Genomic DNA, 12,602 nt, shown 5'->3' on the forward strand with positions numbered 1-12,602 from the left:
GGAAATGTTTTTATACAGGGAGTTGAATTTGGATTATTTCCTACAGCCCCTTAAAACGTTTCTGAAACGGCCGTAGGTTTGGACTAATCCTTTCCATCGCCTCCTTTAATCTATTCTAACTATATTTTCTACTTTCATGGTACTCCTTATAGTTTTTATGTTTATAATCTTATATTTCTATATCTTTATCATCTATGTCTTAATATAAATATGTGGTTATTTGAATGGAATAATGTCTCATGTCATACATCTGAATTATGAATTTGCTTGTCTGAATGTTTAAGGCTAATATCTGAAATTTTTATCGTATACCAAATTTTATTAATCTTTAGCTCATATACGAGCGAAAAGACAGTTGTGCTATATATGTATGCATGTATATATGTTTACATATAGATGTATATGTAATATGTCCATATATATATATATATATATACACACAGATATATTTGCATACATATATTTATAAATATATATATATACATACATATATACATATGCATATATATATACATATATATATGCATATATACAAATACATACATACATACATATACATACATATATATGGGAGAATATACAAATAATAACAACAGACGAGGACAGGTGGTGTAAATAACAAAAGGATATATTAGTATGACGCTCGGGAATACTCACACACACATATGTAGTGCGGGTGTGGCTTTGTGGTAAGAAACTTGGTTCCAAAGCACATGGTCCTGGATTCAGTCCCACTGTGTGGTAACTTGGCATGTGTCTTCTGCTATAACCTCAGAGCAACCAAAGCCTTGAGTGTGGATTTGGTAGACAGAAAATGAAAGAAATCCATATATTTATATATTATTTGTATTATTATATGATCGAACGCCACGCATCCTTTTCCAAGTAAGCTTTATCTTAATAATTACGATGCGCACACTTATTCTATCTCGTTTCTGTCTATCTGTCTCCCTCTCTTGTTCTTCTTCCTTTCTGTTTTTCTCTCCCACCCTTTCCCTATTCTCCTCTTTTCCCCTTCACCGTTCCCTGTCTCTCACTCTTCCCCCTTGACTCTCTCGTTGATCACACGTGACTAACGGCCATTCTCTCTTTCTTGCACTTCCTTCCTAAAGACATGACGTGCTTTTATCTGTCTCTTCTCAAATCTCGTTTTTCCAGCGTTCAGCACTTCACATATGTTTCTCTTTTTTATGTTCTTGTTTCTCATTCTGTTCATTGGTTTTTTTTAATGTCCTGTACCCATATATGCACGTATATATGCATATATTTATATATTATTTATATTAATATATATATATATATAATACATGTATGTATATGTGCATATGTATATATATCTATTATATAAAAGTCAATGTCTTTCTGTGTGTTCGTGTGTTACTTATAGACTCGAAAACTACTGCACCGATCCTAATGAAATTTGGAATACAAAACCCAAACCTAAGAAGGGTAATGGCGCATGTTTCATACAATTTCATGGACCAAAATTACTGAATGGATCCTTATGACATTTGGAACTTAGATTCATTGCATAACGGTGGGTATAATGCAGTATGTTTGGTGTGAATTTGAGGTGGCTTAAAGGGAGCAGAAACCCCCATGAAAATTCATAAATTTCCGATGTTGATGAAATTTCAACCATAGGTAATTGACACACATCATGAAGTATTCCCAAAGTTTTCGCTTCTCATGAGGATTCTAAGACCCCCTAATGGCGGCCTTAACTTCCAAATTTTAGTCATTTTTTATGATCCAAAACTAGGTCAAAAGTACTGAATGGACCTTTATGAAATTTGGAAATTATATTCTATGCAAAAGGTCAGATGTAATGCAGTATATGTTTGAAAGAGAGGGGGCATAAATGAGGTCATAACCCTCATGAAAATTCATCTAGTTTTGCTGTTGATGAAATTTTAACCATAGATATTACACACAAATGAAGTAATATTCCTAAAATTTCAACTTCTTAGGAGTTAGTAAGACCCCTTAATGGGGGCTTAACCCCCACAATTTAGTCATTTTTTCCTAAGCTAAGACGAATACAATTGTAGTCTTAAAAGCTGTAGAGTCACCCGAGCATACAAGATGAGCGTTATTTGTAATTCAATGGTACAACAGTGTAAGAGTTTGCTTTGAGATATACTTAGATTGTGATTTTTGCAATGTGGTGCATAAATTGCCAAGTAAAGAAGAGGCATCTTCGCTTCCACTGATTCAGTTGCAAAGTGTTATTTTGAGTAAAGTTATTTGGTTGCAGAGCCCCTTTGAGTCTTTTTATTACCACTGGTTCAGAGATAGTCCCCAGATGGTAACATTGATTACAAGGCCTTTCCAGATAAGTGATTGGTCATTCAAAGAGATTTATAGATTGCAAATTTATTCTGTTCAGTTACCTATCAGTATAGTGATCATTGGCAAACTCTAGAGGTCACACTTAGACCTCACATCACACAGCCCTCATTTCCCCTTAGCCCTCACATCACACAGTTGTTAATGTTTATTTGGGTTGGGTCACGCCCTTCCAATTGCTATAGATCCGTAATGCATCTTACGGCTGTGCTGGTCACCTGTATGGTGAGGAATCCTACATTGGAGAATGGTAACGACTAGGGTAGGGTAGCTGACTGCTTATTGTGATTATTCGTCTTTTGGTTTTCTGTAGCTTTGCTCTCTTTTACAAACCCAGTGAACATTCATATATTTTCGATTTCAAAGAAATTTGAACAATAGATACAAGACACAAGTTAAAAAAGATTCCCAACAATTAAACTTCTCTGGTTGACTTTAAGACCTCCCTATTAGGGGCCTTAACTCCCACATTTTAGAGCTCCATGTGCTCCATTTTTCCGGAGCAAAAACCTTTCAATAGGTTTTATAAGATTTCGATTTGGGAATCTGGGCATAAAAATGAGTAGTATGGGATAAATATGTCATGATTAGAATTTTTGCTGAAAGAACCCTCATTAAAATTCTTAATCTTCAATTTTGATGAAACTTGAATCATAGGTATTCCAGTTCATTAAAGTAAATATAAAAGTCTAATTCTTCAGTTCCATGTGACATTGGCAACGCCAGGTATCTCTACCATTATATATTTATATATAATTGTAAGATCCAGGGATCTAGGTGCAGGAGCTTAGTAAGTTTCGAGCAGTCCGTGGTAGGAATAAAAAAAAACAACAGGAATAATAATAATTTATTGACGTAGAAGCTTGCAGGCTTTTCCTATATCGAAGTTCGATAAGCTGAAAAAAAAGTTTGTTTTTATAGTTTACGGTTAGAAACTAAGGTTGTTAGGAATGCGAATAAAAATCCAAATTGAGGGAATGGAGGAAGTATAATCAAGGCTACATATGTTTCCGAGCTAGCAGACTCTCAGAAGTAATAATTACTCAATGAAGGGTACTCCACTAGCTACTCATCTGGCCGAAGATACCTTAGTTATATGAAGGTTACATTGTCGTTAAGGAATCTCAAGTTAACTCATCGGAGATATAATTTAAAACAAGTGAAGTTGGAAGAACAGAGTAAAAAACAAAACGGAAAATCATAGGCATGAGAAATAAGATGGTCGGTAATAGAAAAGAAGGAAGAGGAAAAAAATACGGGAGTGGGCAATTGTCTAAAGTTGTTAAGAATAAAGAAAAGGGGGAAGAAGGGAAAATATTTGTTAGATTGATACTGACTGTAGAGGAAAGTCGTAGTGAATTGTGTGTTGGCCCTCCGTCGCTTACGACGTCGAGGGTTCCAGTTGATCCGATCAACGGAACAGCCTGCTCGTGAAATTAACGTGCAAGTGGCTGAGCACTCCACAGATACGTGTATCCTTAACGTAGTTCTCGGAGATATTCAGCGTGACACAGTGTGACAAGGCTGACCCTTTGAATTACAGGTACAACAGAAACAGGAAGAAAGAGTGAGAGAAAGTTGTGGTGAAAGAGTACAGCAGGGTTCGCCACTTTAGGTGTTTTCGATTAATAAACACTCACAACGCCCGGTCTGGGAATCGAAACTGCGAGTCCGCTGCCCTAACCACTGGGCCATTGCGCCTCCACCGTAGTGAATATTAAGCTGGGTAAATAAACACAACGGTAAATAAATATATTGTCGCATCCATGCATATATATTTATACAGAATAAAAAGAAAAGAAAACATTTAAGAGTGGGAATAAGGTGGATTTGCTAAGAGAGAATAAGAGGGGAGGAGGAAGAAAGAGAGGGAAGTAGGATATAAAGTTTCTAGCCATTAGGAGAACATAGCAGTGGGAGTTAAATTAGTGGCTTACTACTTAACAGTAAAACTATACATACGCATATCTGTGCGTACGTGCGTACGTTCACTGTGCTCCTATAGTATCCCCATAGGTGTGCACGCACCTGCATCATATTCTCATGTGCAGAGAAGATGTAAGGGGATCACAGGGTTAAAGAATTGATGTTATGAATACATAGAAGAGCTTCAATGGGGTGAGTAGGAATGCAGGAGGATTAGTTAGGGAATAATTGGGGAGGACACTATTATTTGTACCTTCAGAATGTATTACATAACTTGTGTTTACAGTTAAGAATTAGGACGCTCCGTTCATTAATAGATAAGACTTATGCTGTGCAGAGATAACATTTGTTGTTATAAACATTATACAGTTTGGCATGGGTAACGATGAACCATTTTAAATTGTATAGATCTGAGTTTTGTTTCAGGCTATGAATGAGCTTAGATAAAGAAGTGCTGTTAGTTTTCACCTGAGATTTAAAGCTAAAATAGTGGTTACCAACAGGTAGTGCTGTATGAGTCGATATATACATACTTAGAATCTTTCGTGGATACCGTGCATTTACATACAACATTTTTTGTGAGGCATCAATTTTTTAAGGAACAGGAGGTGGGTCATTTACAGCTGCATAGGATTGGAGTGGTGAGAGAACTGTCCGGGGATGTAGCTTATAGTAGCTCTCGTGTCGAGTGATATCATTCCTATAATTGCTTATTATGGTGGTGGGTGTAACCGGATCGCTTTTGACTCAATATCCTGTGGAGGAGTTACCTCAATCCTTTTTATATTAACCAAAATGAATTTAGATTGACAAAATTATATTTTGAACCTGTTGAAGATACACAAGATGTCGAAATACCGTTCACTAGATGACAATGGCACTCTTCTTTTAATTTTAACTCTATATCTCCTGGAAGAGTTACCTCATTCCTTTATATATCGATAATAATAATGATGATGATGATGATAATAATAATAATAATAATAATAATAATAATAATAATAATAATAATAATAATAATAATAATAATAATCCTGGCTACGGCACCATGTTTTGTCTTGGTATAAAAGATGGGCTACACCAAATATTCTGCTCAATACCACAGATTTGCTTGTCAGTTGTTTCACCTTAACCAGTTGTGCCTGGTGTACCCTTATCAGGCGGGTAGTCATGATGGGTATAATGGGCTTCGTATATTTGTACACCGTGTCACTTTGATGGCATTCACTGCTCTCTCACTCAATGATAATAATATATAAACTAGAGGAGCATATATAGGTGTGTACAATCGTATTTAGTATTTTCCCGCACAATCGGACATGAAAAGACATACGCTGGGGAAATACGTTGTAAAAAAACAATTTCGTTATAAGCAATTCGTGTGAAAATACACACTACTTGGCTATATATATATATATATATATATATATATATATATATATATATATATATATATATATATATATATATATATACACACACATACATACACACATATATATATATTTACATACATATATTTACATGCATGTACATATACAAACACACACACACGTGTACATACATATATAGGAGCATACTTATATACATTTATAACTACTTTTCTCTCTCCGTCTAATTCTTTCCTGTCTCGCCCTGTTATTCTCTCTCATCCTTTTTGACTCTATCTCTCTTTCTCTCTTTCTCTCTCTCTCTCTCTCTCTCTCTCTCCATGTAGCGGATATACTACGAAGACTCCCTGGCATATTTTCACATAGGTCATGCAGATCTACTTTTCTACATTGTGTACACGTACATACCGTAAATCCTCGAGTGTAGTCCGCTCTTGAGTATAATACGCAGGGGATTTTTAGGGGGCTGTACCTTTGAAAAACTTAAACCTTGTGTATAATATGCACCCCTTCTCTAACTTGAGTCAAGGAGGTCTATATAACGTCCTTGTTTTGTAAATGTATATACGGTAACGTCCTTTATTATTATTGTATATATATAACATAATACAAACGTGTAGCTTTTTTGTGCACTTTGTTTGCAGAAAATAAAGAAATAACAGTAATAACGTCAGTGAAAAATAAATATTAAGTAAATTGCCTTTACATATTTATCACTATCAGTTACAAGCCCGACATCACAAAATGCGTCTGAATGAACATTGCCGGACAGCAAATAGAGACTAGGACATTGCTTAGAAAATGTTTTTCACTTTTAACCTCGTATATAGTACGCACTAGGGATTTTGACCTTTAAATTTTGGGTAAAAAATGCAGATTATACTCGAGGATTTACGGTAGTATTTTTTCTGACGGTTGACTTACTATCTTTACCTCTCACTTATGTTGGTGATTTCACACTTATTGTTTTATATTGATTTTTATAGAATATTGTTTTCCCAACAGTCTAGGAGGAGGCTAATATAGCGAACTTGTAGTTTCACCATAGTCGTGTTATTTTGGCCAATCAAAAGTCTACTTGTTTGTGAGAATTCTTGGGGTGCGTTTTAGCTATATTAAGCAGGTAAAATATAATCTCGTTTCATTCAATACCAGCCAAACCTGTCTTTCTTGACCCGGCAGCTAGGGTTAAGCTCTTTCTTTCTTTCTTTCTTTCTTTCTTTCTTTCTTTCTTTCTTTCCATTTCTCTCTCGCTCTCATTTAGCTAACAATCAGCTTTTCAATTTAGCTACGACAATATCGTCAGCCACTAAGACATAGCAAGAAAAAAAAAAAAAAGCGCGTTACATATTTTATATATATCTCTTTACAGCTGGCTGTTATCTAATCACATAGATATGACTCAACTATACAAATTCCAAATTCCATTTAAATGAAAACATTGTTGAACATTTCCATCGCACGGTTCTGCAGACGTACCAATATACATTTACATAGACACATTAACTGTGTTTTGCGAATACAGGTGTAATGTATGCCTGCATATATGCAAGTATGCATGCTTGATTAACACATACATCAATTATCAAGGATAAATATTTGGCAGAGCTATGCAGGTAATAGAATAGAATTTTGAATTTGTGATTAAAATGGTTTTTAGAACTTTAATATCTTATGTTTATGATATAGAAATAGAGAAGAAATGCAAAATGAATAAATACATAAAAATTTTAGATAATTACAAGTGGGATACTTTATTCTGTAACTCTGCCTGTGTTATTCTTTATCTAAATTGAATTTTGAATTTGAAAAAGAGGCGATCACTAATAGATTGCTTTTGATTATACGGTTTCTTAATCAAAGCTGAGCTGCAAAAAATGTCTTAACCAAATCTCACAGATTGAGTTTATTTTGAGTTTATTTTGAATCGTATAACGTCAGATTGAGTTTATTTTGAATCGTATAACGTTAAAACAATATGTTCTATAAATTATACTGTTCTCTTATTTTGGCGATTCTTAATTATTCTAACAAGCATTATTCTCATAATAATTCATTAGGTGCATGCAGGGTATCCAAACAATAACATATTTATTCATTTTTAATATGTTCAGACGGATTCAGTGTAGTCTGTTGTTACTCGTTATCTATTGACGAACAACTGATATTAACGTTACAAAATTAATATGGTTGTGTATGAGGTAGTTTTCCTATAAGTTCCAAAGAAAATGTAGCGTAGCTCCTGCTGAGTTTTGAACCATGGCTCTTAGGTTTCCCTAGCTCAAAACCATGACCTACTGTATTGCTGTAAATAGAAGTGTCATCAGAAAAAGTAGTAAGGGCTACGTGAATATGGGGCGACCAATCAGTACTGGCTGATGCAGCAAGCTTCAAACACAGTGAGCGAGTTTTCCCTCCAAAAGGTTCTGGAAATGTGGCTTACTGTTGTACAAAGTTGGCAAATTAAACTCAGACCAGATTCATGCAGCCGTTTAGACGAATCTATGTCACTTGGCTCAGCAAATTGGTCTCTATCCCGCTTCCACTTTTTGTTTTAATTGTCGTATTCAACAAAAGACACCAACCTTAAATTTTAGTATCGAATAACAATTATACACATTCATTTCAGTTCCTTAATTATGCACAATAATTATACGTAGTCATCTCAGTGACTTCTACTTATTTCGTCTTCAATAATTTTGTACTACTTTCATATTATTATCTAGCATGTTGTATGACAGAAGATACCTAATTGTTATTCCATAAATATTGCTCCTTCAATATATTTGTATGTACACATGTAGATATAAACGATGCGGCTTAGTACAATGTTGGAAAGAAAAAAAGACACAATTATATATTAATGTGATCACTCTTATCTTTACATGCAACCTTCATAACATTGTAAACAATCAACGATGACTAACCACCGCACTAAAAAAAAAGGCGAAATACGAGTTCTCTGTAATGACTCACGCTAGGCTTTTTGGGATAGGCTTTGTATTTTCACCAAATTAAATTGCTTTTGCAATTTATATAGATAGAGTGACTTTTTTTTTTTTTTTTTTAAAAGGTACATTTTTAAAGCCTTTTTCGATGTAGAATTCATTCTGCTATAGTTAACTTTTAACATAACTAAGTTGAAAAAATTGAAACATACTTTTGCAGAGTTTATTATATTTATTTGATTATGCTTCTTTTTTTAAAAAAAAAAAAACCCTACCTACGAATAACCAATGAATTATATGATTTAATGAATTAAATTTAAAATACCATAGCTTTAATAACAGCTGCTGTCCTTATCGTGAAATTTTACCTGATCTTATTAGCAGTCTCTCATAATAGGAAAGTGGAATACTAAGGATGGCAGAGAGCATAACAAGGATTTGGAAAGTCAGTTTAAATGGATATGAGAAAGAATGCAGTATGCATGTGTTGTAGCAGTAATATCAAACATGCGTGAGTCGGCTCTGTAGTGACGCCTTTATAGCAGACGACATTTCCGGAGTCTACCCACGCATGCGCAGGGACTAGTTCCGGTAGGAATACAGGAAGAGTCTCATGCGCATGCGTAGTCATCGATATCCAAGCTTCGTGCGGATTTTCATCCTCTTTCTCGCTGGCCGACGAAGGGCCTAGACGTCGTAGCAGCCTCTCTCCAACATTCCAACTCTGGAGCTAGACAAATAACCACGCAACTTCATTGACGGCGTCTCAGTAACCAAAGAGCGAAGTGCTGCCGAATTCTATTGTAATAAATATTGTTGTGTTGATAGTTCAGAATCTGCGTTCCGTTGTTTCTTCAAGAAAATTAATGTACGGAAGCGGAGTACACCTAGTGGTGTATAATCAATTTCCTACAATTGGTGACACCCGACGTGATTCGGTTCAACAACTTCCCTTCAATTGGTGACCCCGAATAAAGAACAACTGCAGCCGAAAATCTGAACTACCGACCGATAATACTACACGAGCCATCGCCTGTCTCTCAACATGCTCGTCACAGATAGAGAATGCACACACACTCACTCACATCAGCTTATTCCACAGTTGCAGGACTTTCTCTTGGTCATCACACGGTACTTTGCAAATTGGTACCCCGAGCTAAAAGATCTACAGACCTCGTTTCAACAGCCATTGAATTCGTATGTTTCGCGACGTTCAACTTCAGGATTGCCTCTACATTCTCATCCATCACAAGTGAAAAGCTAAGTAAATTTTCCTACGTTAAAGTTTTTCATTTTGTCAATGACTTCCAGAGCCTATAACCAAAGACTTCTTTGCGGCTGAGACCTTTGTAGTTTTTCACACAAAAAACTTCACGGTTATTTCATCCTAACAACTTTTTGAGCAGTTTCCTACATGTTTCACGAGACGTCAATTCATTCTTACACAGCATCCTCTACTTGCTGAAAATAGCAGTAAAATGCACAGTTACATTTCAGTGAGTACATAACATTTCTTGATGCTTACTTGTTCTCAGTTCAGCATTTTTCGTCACCTCTCCGTTTCTCTCGGCTGGAGAATGGAAGAGTTCTGGCTCATCTTCATTTGCACGGGATCTTTTGGTCCTTTTCGCTCGCAGCTCCGAATTCATGACAGCATTTTCAAGCAATGCCACTCAACGGTATCTCTCAAATAGACGCCCTGTCACAACTACCACACACACCACTGTCAGCATCTTTACCAATGCATACACCATCGCAAACACACATACAGAACACAGCTACAGCCAGTTCCAGCGCCGACGTCTTCACCACCAATGTACTGTCTACCATTGTCGTCGCCAGCAACACCATCAACAAGCGCGGTTTTATCTCGACCCTGTTAGAGTGGATGTTTCCACTCACGATCAACAGACCAGAACTAACCAGCCAGAATATTCCGTACCAGGTAACACAGGTCCCAGCATCCGACGCTCAACTACAGCTCTGCTCCTTGACCGCAACTTCCTGCGTATGAACATTCTAAATCTCCTTGTGTAACTTTTATACGAACTGGTTTTCTCTATCTCAGTGTTTTAAGACTTTTCACAGTCTATACTACAGACACTTTTACTATGTTCTGTGTTTTCTCTCACACACACACTTGTGCACTCATATATTTTCTTTCCTTTCAGAAGAAAACAAAAAAAAATCAGACTTTTACATCGCGTGATTCCAGTTTTCCTGGACAGTGGTCATCACGGTTGTTTTGTCATTGTCAATTCATTTGTACATTGCATGCATGTATCTCACAAGTGTACATCATTTCTTTGATTTTTCTTTGTGTGTGTTTGTGCCACATCTTGTGGGTGGTTTCGGTGGCCATCTTGGCTCAGGCGCCCCTCCAAATTTTCTATTTTCGTGCTTTCGGCACTCGAGGGGGAGCCATGTAGTGACGCCTTTATAGCAGACGACATTTTCGGAGTTTCTATCCACGCATGCGCAGGGACTAGTTCCGGTAGGAATACAGGAAGAGTCTCATGTGCATGCGTAGTCATCGATATCCAAGCTTCGCGCGGATTTTCATCCTCTTTCTCGCTGGCCGGAGAAGGGCCTGGACGTCGTAGCAGCCCCTCTCCAACATTCCAACTCTGGAGCTAGACAAATAACCACGCAACATCATTGACGGCGTCTCAGTAACCAAAGGGCGAAGTTCTGCCGAATTCTATTGTAATAAATATTGTTGTGTTGATAGTTCAGAATCTGCGTTCCGTTGTTTCTTCAAGAAATTTAATGTACGGAAGCGGAATACACCTAATGGTGTATAACCACTTCCTTACAGCTCTAACTGATCATGAACACTCTGTAAAGTACTGAAAGAATGATAATAGTTGTTAACTAAGGCTAGTGTCCAATATATATAGAAATGAAAAATTTCAAATTAAGTAGAGCATCTGTTATTCTGTGATCGATCGGTAGGTCCGTACATCGATCTAATAACAAATAAAGGGTATGTACTTGAAAAAGATTAAGTTATATCGAACAAAATGCATGAGTATAATCAAGATATTATTGCTCTGGACTTGCAGGAGGCGTTAATTGACAGTTTAGAAACATAAAAATTTGTACACACACAGACACAGACACACACATACACACACACACACACACACACACACACACACACACACACACACACACACACACACACACATTGATGGAATGAAACAGGTAAATTAATTAACGACAAGCAACATTTTTGTAAATAATCGAAATGGACTTGGGACACATCTTGAATAGCATTTCTGGTCAAATTAGCGATGCGGAGGCTAGAGTTTGTTTCCTTCGTTCATAACTAGTGGCACCCATGTATTTGAGTTTCTGAATCTAACTCATCAAGTGAAGGTGACTGGCAACAGTATCATGAGAGCATCCCATATATTGGAACAATCTGCTAGTGGACTGGCGCGGATCCACGTGGATGAGATCGTTCAATCGGTCCATTGAACTGAATAGATCGGCTGCAACACAGAGAGTCAGTGAGGTCGGATTTTCTCCACTTTGAAGAGTGAAGGCCATTTCTGTGCAGCTATTTCAGTAAAAGCGCCCTCTTCATACGCAATACAAATGTCTCAAGGGCTTTGGCAACTTTGAAACTTTGAAAGTGAAGAGAAGCATGTGTCAAAAATGCTCGCCTTTTTTCAACTTATCGTCATATGTTTGAATACAGGTAAAATTTTGTTAAATTTCAAAAACAATAAATAAGAGTTGCAGAGGAAAAATAGAGTTATAAAACCCCATAAAACACTGATAAAGATATTTCTCGTCTTAATTCAAATAACATTGGAAAGGAACGGAGCTTATCTGACAACTCAATACATGCTATAAAAAATTCTCAAACTAAACACAGTTCGTCGGTTAGTCAAAGAGAAATCTATTCAGTTAATCTTATAGTAGTGGGAGAAATCTCAATGTCAGTTATTCACAAAGACAAGGAATTGCGTTTCGCATA

Source organism: Octopus bimaculoides, chromosome 11, assembly GCF_046866305.1.
Source record: "Octopus bimaculoides isolate indiv1 chromosome 11, ASM4686630v1, whole genome shotgun sequence".
Lineage (NCBI taxonomy): Eukaryota > Metazoa > Mollusca > Cephalopoda > Octopoda > Octopodidae > Octopus > Octopus bimaculoides.